The 12,629-nt window shown below is 39.1% G+C and overlaps 1 protein-coding gene across 4 annotated transcripts in view; it reads left to right on the top strand.

Annotated features, from left to right (window-relative positions):
• Nucleotides 1-2,101: 2,101 nt before the first annotated feature.
• Nucleotides 2,102-12,629, top strand: part of LOC311255901 (uncharacterized protein) — a gene marked incomplete at its 5' end in the record, with an annotated part of 32,326 nt that continues 21,798 nt past the window's right edge. For 2 of the 4 annotated variants that reach the window (XR_014622407.1, XR_014622410.1), the window contains 2 exons: nucleotides 2,102-2,367; nucleotides 2,743-2,816. The remainder of the gene's footprint in view (nucleotides 2,368-2,742; nucleotides 2,817-12,629) is intronic. The other 2 variants (XR_014622408.1, XR_014622409.1) reach the window with 2 other exon arrangements.

Below are 12,629 nucleotides of genomic sequence, written 5' to 3'. Positions count from 1 at the left end.
AAATCAGTCAACAGCTCTGTTTATGAATAGAAAAATTATATTATTATAAAGTGTAGCAACAGTGAAAATTAAGCATTCTAAAAAAAAAAAATTGCCCTCATAATACCAACTGTACATAGTAAATGCAGTTATTTAGCAAAATATTTTATTGATCTCAACGGACCAATTACTGTCTGATTAAAATCAAACATTTTTCTGCAACCTCTACCACAACAATGCTTCAACAATATTTTAAATGTAACAAAAGTGAAAATGAAGTCTTTTGCTGCATCAAAATAAATAAAAATTAACAAATTGTATTTTGCTGTGCTCTGCTTTGACACAATGCTTCACAGATGTATAGCACTTATTGTAAACAGCACTTACAGTAAACTCTTTATTGTAAACTCTTTTTTAACTTATTGTAAACTTTCCTACACAAATAAATAAGGCTACAAACAGAAGCAGAACATGTTGAATTCCAAAATCAGCGTACACTCTACAAAAAAAATGGAGTATTTTTTGCTAGGAAGACGAGTTCATCAATTGCTGGCTTCAGACAGGACCACTGACAAGTTACGATGTTGCCACCTGTGCTGAAAAGTCGCATGTTCATATCTAGATATAGATACAATAACAATATATCGTCGAGTCCTACTCTGAAGCCTCTGATGCTCCAGCGTCAGTCCTCCTCCATTCCAACCCTCACTCACTCAATCAACTGATCCCCATCTTCAAACAGTTGATTATCAGGTGTGTTGTTTGGTTGCTGGAACACAAACCTGCAGTCACACAACCCTCTGTGGAGCCCTGCTGCTGTTCACAGTCCAGACCAATAGGTGGCAGTAGCAGGAATGTCAGTTGCCACAAGCAGGGAACAAGAAGCGGGAACAAAGAAACAGGAAGTGGTTGTAATGTGAGGGGGTAAAACATGTAACTTTGGTGTTTTCATTCTCTCCTCGGATTTTTAAATGTAGATAAACAACATCTCAGTGCAGTGTGATTTAGCTTTGGCTCATTTGAGCGTGCTGTTAGGCTGTTGCTCATTTGTTGGTGGTTAAATGGTTAAAACTGGTGGTTTAGGTCAGCATGTGGTGTGGGGATAGAGCATTGCATCATGGGAAATATATTATTTATCAATTAAAAGTGTAAATGGTCTTTGTCAGCCTACGTATAAAACTGTAATTACTGTATTACGTTCCTGTAGATTGACACACTCTTCTACAGGCTCTTGTTCTGTTTAAGTCCCAACCCATGAAGTAGACTGACAGTGTAAAGAGTCACTACCTCTTCTCTGTCAGTTGTTCAGTATCGCTTCTCGGCCTTTTGGCTAAGATCAAGTGTAGTATCTGTTCTTATCAGTTTAATATCTGATACGTCCCCTACCCGGGGACCATATATTAAATTGATTTTTGGAGCAGGGAGATGGAATAGGGGCTTGCTCCGTCCACTCCACGCATCGACCTGGTATTGCAGTACTTCCAGGACCGGTGCACCCCCCTCTCAATGTCTAAAAATAATCTTGGTGGCTGAATCCAAGGATTTTAGTACACTTTCGCTATATTATAGTGATTTGCTGTCGTTATGTACCTCACAGCGAAAACCGCTCCGTTATCATTCCTCCAGCAGTCTAGTGATATTGCAGCTGCAGTGGGGCATTCCCTTCAAGCTCAGTGCACCATCTAGTGGCCAGAATGTAGATTGCAATCAGACCCGTCCTCTGCAGAGTGGTGTCATGTTATATGAATGCACGGACGTAATTTGGAGGGGCGGGGAGACACAGGAGACATGTCCCCTGCACTTTTTACTGTCCAAAAGCAATGCTGTAGTAAACAGACACGACAAGCACTAGGACTAAGCGGAAAACGGCGGCTCAAGCTGAAGCCTTTTTCCCTTAGTTTTTATTGAAAGTGCTGATAAATAAAATGTGTTGTTGTTGTTATTGTTATTGTTATTATTATTATTATTATTATAACTGTAGAGCCTCAACAATGCAAAGATTTTAAAAAAGCTTATTTAATGCCAAAGAGATGCACTTATTTTCATGTATTATTTTTATGTTGAAAGGCAGCAACTGTTTAAAAAAAAAAACACAAGCTTTAAAAAGATTTAGGGAAAAATACAATAAAACCTCGGATTACAAATGTGATTTTTATACATCCAGGCTCATGATAATTGTGAAACTAAGTGTTTTTCCCTCTATAACCATATCATCAAAATTGATGATTGTTGCACCCCAAATTGTCCCACTGTTCATGTCATTCATCAATATATTTTTGTCAGGTGATGGATAGTAGAGATGCAGAAGGAGACACAGGAGGAGAGGCTGGAGGAGGTAGAGGAGGAGAAGATGGAGGAGATGTAGGAGGAGAGGCTGGAGGCTCACAGGTGAGGTTGAAAAAATAAACATATGGTAGTCATGAGATTTAAGCATTGTGACAATTGTTAGGGTGATGGTAATCTGTATCAGAGCTTTCAAAGTTAAACACCATGCGTCTATATATTTTGTCAGATGAAAGAAGAAAACTGGCCAGGTACAGTTTTATATTGAGGCCGGTGTACTAAAAAGTCTGTGTAAATGTATTATTTTATTGGTAAGAAATAGTTGCGACTAAGCAGTGAGTTCATGAGCTGGGTCAGGAACTCACAGTAGGGAGGGAGTAACATAAATTAGTTTATTTGGCAATATTTTTCGTCATTACTGTAATTAATTAAATTATAAGTTGCTCATAGATATTCCACCTTTTGTTATGTTTATCTTAGCTGGCTCAGCAGCAGCCAGGGGTCAGTGGATGCTCAGGCAGTAAAGGAGCACAAGATGGAAGAGCAGAAATGAGGTCTGTTTACCATATATTCCAAAAATAACTGTAAAATTGGTGGTACTGAGTTGGAGTGAAGTTGACTAACAAGGTGAAACACAGAATTGGGTGATAATGTTTTGCTACATGCTTTACAACGATTCAAACCAGAAAAGGGAACAGTAAACTTAAAAGTAGCAATAGAAAACTAGAAGAACTTGTGTCCCCCCCACCTCTGAAATCAAAATTTCGTCCTTGTATGAATGGAACTGCCCCTTCGTCATTTGACAACAATGTAAAATATCCATTTATTAAGTCCTTGTAGTGATTGATTGGATTCTATCAGTGTTGTAAAGGCTTCATTACTCTTAATTCACAGTGGAAGTCCTCACTGCATGGTTTTCTAGTGCAGTTTCACAGCATAAGAGACAGTGTATGTATTCACTTTATTTTATCGATCTAAATTATTTCTTTGCCATATACAAAGGAACCTACTTTATATATAGATAAACAATAATTTAAGTGTATACTAGCTAGCTTAAACTAATTCAACAGTCTTGCAATAAAACCTCCCTTCATGAAGGTTATAATGTCTGTGTATTATAATAATACATCAGGCACGTCCAAACTTTTCCATAAAAGGCCATTTGGCTGCAAGTATTCCCTCCAACCCAGCAGGAGCACACCAGGCTAAACTTACTTAATCGACTGAACTTAGTCTTGAAATGGTTTGTTAATCAGATTTGTTCTTGATTTGTTTGAATAAAGACCTGCAGCCACACACCCCTGCTGTCGTTCACCCCCCAGACAAATAGGTGGCAGTATCAGGAGGGTCAGTTGACACTAGCAGTGAACAAAGAAACAGGAAGTGGTTGTAATGTGACGGGGGTGGGGGAACATGTGATTTGTGTCTTTTATCATTTTCTTTGAATTTTAGATTTAAATCAAACATCTCATTGCAGTATGATTTTAGTTTTGCCTCATTTGAATGTGCTGTTTTGCTGTTGGTCATTGGTTGGAGGTAAAATAGATACAACTTGAGATTTTAGGTTAGCATGTGGTGTGGGAAAACAGCAATGCATGATGGGAAATACAACCATTATTTATCAAGTAAAATGTAAATAATCATTGTCAGCCTCAGTACAAAACTGTATTTTCTGTATGAAGGTCCTGCAGATATACACACCCTTTTTTATGACCTCTGGTTCTGGTAATTTCTAGATGGTATAGATTGCACCAGCCATCAACATGGTATGTGTGTGAAAGAGGTCCCTGCCTCTGATCTGTACAACTCATACTTACCTGGCAGGGGAGATACCATGATCAAGAAGGTGGTTCACCCAGGGCGAGGCTCAGCCATTGCACTCCGGTTGTGCTGACCCCTGCGAATTCCCCAAATGTGGGAATCTCGACTGCATAATTTCTGGTAGTGGGGGACTGCGTTCGCGCTCTCCCCTGATAACATGTCAAAAGAAAAATTTAAGTATAACTGACAGCTGCGTCAAGAAGTTTCACTACATTAAAGTCTCATATGCTCGTTGTAAAGCTGATCATCTTAAACAGCAAAGTCTATATAAAATAGCATACCACTGCATAAATTACAGCAGAAGTTCCCGCGATAATGTTCATATAGCCTCAGATATTTAGTCAATCATACTCAATGTGAAATCAGTCAACAGCTCTGTTTATGAATAGAAAAATTATATTATTATAAAGTGTAGCAACAGTGAAAATTAAGCATTCTAAAAAAAAAAAATTGCCCTCATAATACCAACTGTACATAGTAAATGCAGTTATTTAGCAAAATATTTTATTGATCTCAACGGACCAATTACTGTCTGATTAAAATCAAACATTTTTCTGCAACCTCTACCACAACAATGCTTCAACAATATTTTAAATGTAACAAAAGTGAAAATGAAGTCTTTTGCTGCATCAAAATAAATAAAAATTAACAAATTGTATTTTGCTGTGCTCTGCTTTGACACAATGCTTCACAGATGTATAGCACTTATTGTAAACAGCACTTACAGTAAACTCTTTATTGTAAACTCTTTTTTAACTTATTGTAAACTTTCCTACACAAATAAATAAGGCTACAAACAGAAGCAGAACATGTTGAATTCCAAAATCAGCGTACACTCTACAAAAAAAATGGAGTATTTTTTGCTAGGAAGACGAGTTCATCAATTGCTGGCTTCAGACAGGACCACTGACAAGTTACGATGTTGCCACCTGTGCTGAAAAGTCGCATGTTCATATCTAGATATAGATACAATAACAATATATCGTCGAGTCCTACTCTGAAGCCTCTGATGCTCCAGCGTCAGTCCTCCTCCATTCCAACCCTCACTCACTCAATCAACTGATCCCCATCTTCAAACAGTTGATTATCAGGTGTGTTGTTTGGTTGCTGGAACACAAACCTGCAGTCACACAACCCTCTGTGGAGCCCTGCTGCTGTTCACAGTCCAGACCAATAGGTGGCAGTAGCAGGAATGTCAGTTGCCACAAGCAGGGAACAAGAAGCGGGAACAAAGAAACAGGAAGTGGTTGTAATGTGAGGGGGTAAAACATGTAACTTTGGTGTTTTCATTCTCTCCTCGGATTTTTAAATGTAGATAAACAACATCTCAGTGCAGTGTGATTTAGCTTTGGCTCATTTGAGCGTGCTGTTAGGCTGTTGCTCATTTGTTGGTGGTTAAATGGTTAAAACTGGTGGTTTAGGTCAGCATGTGGTGTGGGGATAGAGCATTGCATCATGGGAAATATATTATTTATCAATTAAAAGTGTAAATGGTCTTTGTCAGCCTACGTATAAAACTGTAATTACTGTATTACGTTCCTGTAGATTGACACACTCTTCTACAGGCTCTTGTTCTGTTTAAGTCCCAACCCATGAAGTAGACTGACAGTGTAAAGAGTCACTACCTCTTCTCTGTCAGTTGTTCAGTATCGCTTCTCGGCCTTTTGGCTAAGATCAAGTGTAGTATCTGTTCTTATCAGTTTAATATCTGATACGTCCCCTACCCGGGGACCATATATTAAATTGATTTTTGGAGCAGGGAGATGGAATAGGGGCTTGCTCCGTCCACTCCACGCATCGACCTGGTATTGCAGTACTTCCAGGACCGGTGCACCCCCCTCTCAATGTTGAAAGTAAATCTATCATGGTAGAATGTAGGCATTTCAGGTGCCATGTCATATTACAATTATTTGTTGTACAGGCTTGACACTATGATGTTGCTCTAAGCTGCATTGTCTAGACTCATCTTGAAAACAAAAGTTTGCAAAGCAGTAAAATGCAGCAGTGGGGCTTTCCTGCTGAGCCCAGTCCACCATTTGGCGGCCAAAATAACTGAGTGCAGTCAGACCCGTCCAATGCAACATAATAACATTTGAAATGCATGCAATTGTTAAATGACTTTGAGTAACTGTTGAGTTATTTGCCAAAAACGTGAAGATATCTATTTATATATTCCTCATAGTGACTGACTGTATTGAATCTGTGTTAGGTTTCTTTGCTCTGTGGTTCACATTCATCAAAAGTGAAACTCCTGACTGCATGGTTTTCTAGTGCTGTTTCATAGCCTGAGAAACACAGTATATTTGTGAACAAAGGGATGTACAATATTTTGACTTTATTAGGTTAACCTAGCTAGAACTAATGCAATCTAATACAACAAACCTGCAATAAAATCCCTTACAAAATAAAACATGAATAATCTTTGCCAGCTTAAGTACAAAACTGTATTTTTGTTCTTAAGCTTGTTCTGGTTGGGAGGCTGCATCTGTAGGGGTCAGGTCAGTGCCCCCTAAAAGGAAATCAGGAGCAAAGTTTATGCAGCCAAGAGGACAACAATCTGTGTCAAAGCAGCTAAAAGACAGAACTGTGAAACGAAACATCGTCAGTGTGATTCTGTAGCTTGTTGTATTAGATACAGATCTGCATTTATTAGCATACGTCATGGAGACATGCTAATATTCTTGAAAAACAACATGACCATATCTTAGGCTTGGCAGTGTAGTTGTAGCCAGCTCTCAGCTCTGTGTCATGCTTGAAGAGAAATGTGGTCAGTACAATAGGTGGCAGTATCAGGAGGGTCAGTTGCCCACCAGCAGTGAACAAGAAACGGGAACAAAGAAACAGGAAGTGGTTCTAATGTGAGGGGGATGGGGGAACATGTGATTTGTCTTTTTATCCTTTTCTCTGTATTTTACATTTAAATCAAACATCTCATTGCAGTATGATTTTAGTTTTGCCTCATTTGAATGTGCTGTTTTGCTGTTGGTCATTTGTTGGAGGTAAAATAGATACAATTTGAGATTTTAGGTTAGCATGTGGTGTGGGAAAACAGCAATGCATGATGGGAAATACAACCATTATTTATCAAGTAAAATGTAAATAATCATTGTCAGCCTCAGTACAAACCTGTATTTTCTGTATGAAGGTCCTGCAGATATACACACCCTTTTTTACAACCTCTGGTTCTGGTCATTTCTAGATGGTATAGATTGCACCATCCATCAACATGGTATGTGTGTGAAAGAGGTCCCTGCCTCTGATCTGTATAACTCATACTTACCTGGCAGGGGAGATACCATGATCAAGAAGGTGGTTCACCCAGGGCGAGGCTCAGCCATTGCACTCCGGTTGTGCTGACCCCTGCGAATTCCCCAAATGTGGGAATCTCGACTGCATAATTTCTGGTAGTGGGGGACTGCGTTCGCGCTCTCCCCTGATAACATGTCAAAAGAAAATTTAAGTATAACTGACAGCTGTGTCAAGAAGTTTCACTACATTAAAGTCTCATATGCTCGTTGTAAAGCTGATCATCTTAAACAGCAAAGTCTATATTATATAAATAGCGTACCACTGCATAAATTACAGTAGAAGTTCCTGTGATAATGTTCATATAGCCTCAGATATTTAGTCAATCATACTCGATGTGAAATCAGTCAACAGCTCTGTTATGATTAGAAAAATTATATTATTATTATAAAGTGTAGCAACAGTGAAAATTAAGCATTATAAAAAATTAAAAAAATTGCCATCATAATACCAAATGTACGTAGTAAATGCAGTTATTTAGCAAAATATTTTATTGATCTCAACGGACCAATTACTGTCTGATTAAAATCAAAAAAATTTCTGCAACCTCTACCGCAACAATGCCTCAACAATATTTTAAATGTAATGAAAATGAAATTAAGTCTTTTGCTGCATCAAAATAAATAGAAATGAACAAATTGTATTTTGCTGTGCTCTGCTTTGACACAATGCTTCACAGATGTATAGCACTTATTGTAAACAGCACTTACAGTAAACTCTTCATTGCAAACTCTTTTTTAACTTATTGTAAACTTTCCTACACAAATAAATAAGGCTACAAACAGAAGTAGAACATGTTGAATTCCAAAATCGGCATACACTTGAAAAAAAAAAAAAAAAGCAGTATTTTTTGCTAGGAAGACGAGTTTATCAACCATTGCTGCCTTCAGACAGGACCGCTGACAAGCTACAATGTTGCCACCTGTGCTGAAAAGTCACATGTTCATATCTAGATATGGATACAATAACAATATATCGTCGAGTCCTACTCTGAAGCCTCTGATGCTCCAGCGTCAGTCCTCCTCCATTCCAACCCTCACTCACTTAATCAACTGATCCCCATCTTCAAACAGTCGATTATCAGGTGTGTTGTTTGGTTGTTGGAACGCAAACCTGCAGTCACACAACCCTCTGTGGAGCCCTGCTGCTGTTCACAGTCCAGACCAATAGGTGGCAGTAGCAGGAAAGTCAGTTGCCACAAGCAGGGAACAAGAAACGGGAACAAAGAAACAGGAAGTGGTTGTAATGTGAGGGGGTAAAACATGTAACTTTGGTGTTTTCATTCTCTCCTCGGAGTTTTAAATGTAGATAAACAACATCTCAGTGCAGTGTGATTTAGCTTTGGCTCATTTAAGCGTGTGATTAGGCTGTTGCTCATTTGTTGGTGGTTAAATGGTTAAAACTGGTGGTTTAGGTCAGCATGTGGTGTAGGGATAGAGCATTGCATCATGGGAAATATATTATTTATCAATTAAAAGTGTAAATGGTCTTTGTCAGCCTACGTATAAAACTGTAATTACTGTATTACGTTCCTGTAGATTGACACACTCTTCTACAGGCTCTTGTTCTGTTTAAGTCCCAACCCATGAAGTAGACTGACAGTGTAAAGAGTCACTACCTCTCCTCTGTCAGTTGTTCAGTATCGCTTCTCGGCCTTTTGGCTAAGATCAAGTGTAGTATCTGTTCTTATCAGTTTAATATCTGATACGTCCCCTACCTGGGGACCATATATTAAATTGATTTTTGGAGCAGGGAGATGGAATAGGGGCTTGCTCCGTCCACTCCACGCATCGACCTGGTATTGCAGTACTTCCAGGACCGGTGCACCCCCCTCTCAATGTTGAAAGTAAATCTATCATGGTAGAATGTAGGCATTTCAGGTGCCATGTCATATTACAATTATTTGTTGTACAGGCTTGACACTATGATGTTGCTCTAAGCTGCATTGTCTAGACTCATCTTGAAAACAAAAGTTTGCAAAGCAGTAAAATGCAGCAATGGGGCTTTCCTGCTGAGCCCAGTCCACCATTTGGCGGCCAAAATAACTGAGTGCAGTCAGACCCGTCCAGTGCAACGTAGTAACATGTGAAATGCATGCAATTGTTAAATGACTTTGAGTAACTGTTGAGTTATTTGCCAAAAACGTGAAGATATCTATTTATATATTCCTCATAGTGACTGACTGTATTGAATCTGTGGTTCACATTCATCAAAAGAGAAAATCCCGTATGCATGGTTTTCTAGTGCTGTTTCATAGCCTGAGAAACACAGTATGTGTGTGAACAAAGGGATGTACAATATTTTGACTTTATTAGGTTAACCTAGCTAGAACTAATGCAATCTAATACAACAAACCTGAAATAAAATCCCTCACAAAATAAAACGTGAATGATCTTTGCCAGCTTAAGAACAAAACTGTATTTTTGTTCTTGTAGATCCACACAGCCTTCTAAAACCTCTTGTTCTGGTAATTTATAGATTATCAGCACCATTAAATCAGCATGATATGTGTGTGAGAGTTTGGTCACCTGACTTCTGCCTTGAGGAGCTCATTAGGACCAGACTCCCACATTTTAAGCCACCCCTCACATGTCACCTGGTAGTATAACAAAGACGAGACCTTTATCTACCAACCAGTAAGTGCTCTGACTGTAAAGCTGTTCCTTCATTAGGCTGCATGTATTACCTCAGGTGGAGCAGCTACTGTTGCCTCAGTCACAGTGCTTTCGCTTGCAGGCAGCGCTGCACCAGTCACATCAGATGTCGTCCCTTGTTGACCAACGGGAGCTGACGGAGGAGCCTTTAAAAAGATTAGTGTGTTAGTATTACCCTTAATGTTGATATGGTCGGTGTAATCAATAAACTGTGAGCCTCCAGGTGACAGTGGAAAAGGTTTTCTGTGATGGCTGTGGAGGGTCTGGTTGGGAGGCTGCATCTGTAGGGGTCAGGTCAGTGCCCCCTGAAAGGAAATCAGGAGCAAAGCTTATGCAGCTAAGAGGACAACAATCTGTGTCAAAGCAGCTAAAAGACAGAACTGTGAAACAAACCATTGTCAGTGTGATTCTGTAGCTTGTTGTATTGGATACAGATCTGCATTTATTAGCATACGTCATGGAGACATGCTAATATTCTTGAAAAACAACATGACCATATCTTAGGCTTGGCAGTGTAGTTGTAGCCAGCTCTCAGCTCTGTCATGCTTGAAGAGAAATGTGGTCAGTACAATAGGTGGCAGTATCAGGAGGGTCAGTTGCCCACCAGCAGTGAACAAGAAACGGGAACAAAGAAACAGGAAGTGGTTCTAATGTGAGGGGGATGGGGGAACATGTGATTTGTCTTTTTATCCTTTTCTCTGTATTTTACATTTAAATCAAACATCTCATTGCAGTATGATTTTAGTTTTGCCTCATTTGAATGTGCTGTTTTGCTGTTGGTCATTTGTTGGAGGTAAAATAGATACAACTTGAGATTTTAGGTTAGCATGTGATGTGGGAATACAGCAATGCATGATGGGAAATGCAACCATTATTTATCAAGTAAAATGTAAATAATCATTGTCAGCCTCAGTACAAAACTGTATTTTCTGTATGAAGGTCCTGCAGATATACACACCCTTTTTTATGACCTCTGGTTCTGGTCATTTCTAGATGGTATAGATTGCACCAGCCATCAACATGGTATGTGTGTGAAAGAGGTCCCTGCCTCTGATCTGTACAACTCATACTTACCTGGCAGGGGAGATACCATGATCAAGAAGGTGGTTCACCCAGGGCGAGGCTCAGCCATTGCACTCCGGTTGTGCTGACCCCTGCGAATTCCCCAAATGTGGGAATCTCGACTGCATAATTTCTGGTAGTGGGGGACTGCGTTCGCGCTCTCCCCTGATAACATGTCAAAAGAAAATTTAAGTCTCATATGCTCTTTGTAAAGCTGATCATCTTAGACAGCAAAGTCTATATAAAATAGCGTACCACTGCGTAAACTACAGCAGAAGTTCCTGTGATAATGTTAATATAGCCTCTAAGATATTTAGTCAATCATACTCGATGCGAAATCAGTCAACAGCTCTGTTATGAATAGAAAAATTATATTATTATTATAAAGTGTAGCAACAGTGAAAATTAAGCATTCTAAAAAAAAAAAAAAATTGCCATCATAATACCAAATGTACATAGTGAATGCAGTTATTTAGCAAAATATTTTATTGATCTCAACGGACCAATTACTGTCTGATTAAAATCAAAACATTTTCTGCAACCTCTACCGCAACAATGCTTCAACAATATTTTAAATGTAACAAAAGTGAAAATGAAGTCTTTTGCTGCATCAAAATAAATATAAATGAACAAATTGTATTTTGCTGTGCTCTGTTTTAACACAATGCTTCACAGATGTATAGCACTTATTGTAAACAGCACTTACAGTAAACTCTTCATTGTAAACTCTTTAACTTATTGTAAACTTTCCTACACAAATAAGGCTACAAACAGAAGCAGAACATGTTGAATTCCAAAATCAGCATACACTTCAGTTCATCAACCATTGCTGGCTTCAGACAGGACCGCTGACGAGTTACGATGTTGCCACCTGTGCTGAAAAGTCGCATGTTCATATCTAGATATGGATACAATAACAATATATCGTCGAGTCCTACTCTGAAGCCTCTGATGCTCCAGCGTCAGTCCTCCTCCATTCCAACCCTTACTCACTCAATCAACTGATCCCCATCTTCAAACAGTTGATTATCAGGTGTGTTGTTTGGTTGCTGGAACACAAACCTGCAGTCACACAACCCTCTGTGGAGCCCTGCTGCTGTTCACAGTCCAGACCAATAGGTGGCAGTAGCAGGAATGTCAGTTGCCACAAGCAGGGAACAAGAAACGGGAACAAAGAAACAGGAAGTGGTTGTAATGTGAGGGGGTAAAACATGTAACTTTGGTGTTTTCATTCTCTCCTCGGAGTTTTAAATGTAGATAAACAACATCTCAGTGCAGTGTGATTTAGCTTTGGCTCATTTAAGCGTGTGATTAGGCTGTTGCTCATTTGTTGGTGGTTAAATGGTTAAAACTGGTGGTTTAGGTCAGCATGTGGTGTAGGGATAGAGCATTGCATCATGGGAAATATATTATTTATCAATTAAAAGTGTAAATGGTCTTGGTCAGCCTACGTATAAAACTGTAATTTCTGTATTAAGTTCCTGTAGATTGACACACTCTTCTACAGGCTCTTGTTCTGTTTAA

This window comes from Pagrus pagrus, assembly GCF_965226575.1.
Source record: "Pagrus pagrus genome assembly, chromosome: 4".
Taxonomy (NCBI): domain Eukaryota; kingdom Metazoa; phylum Chordata; class Actinopteri; order Spariformes; family Sparidae; genus Pagrus; species Pagrus pagrus.
The sequence above is the reverse complement of the archived record's forward strand: the minus strand, read 5'-3'. Positions and strand labels throughout refer to the sequence as shown.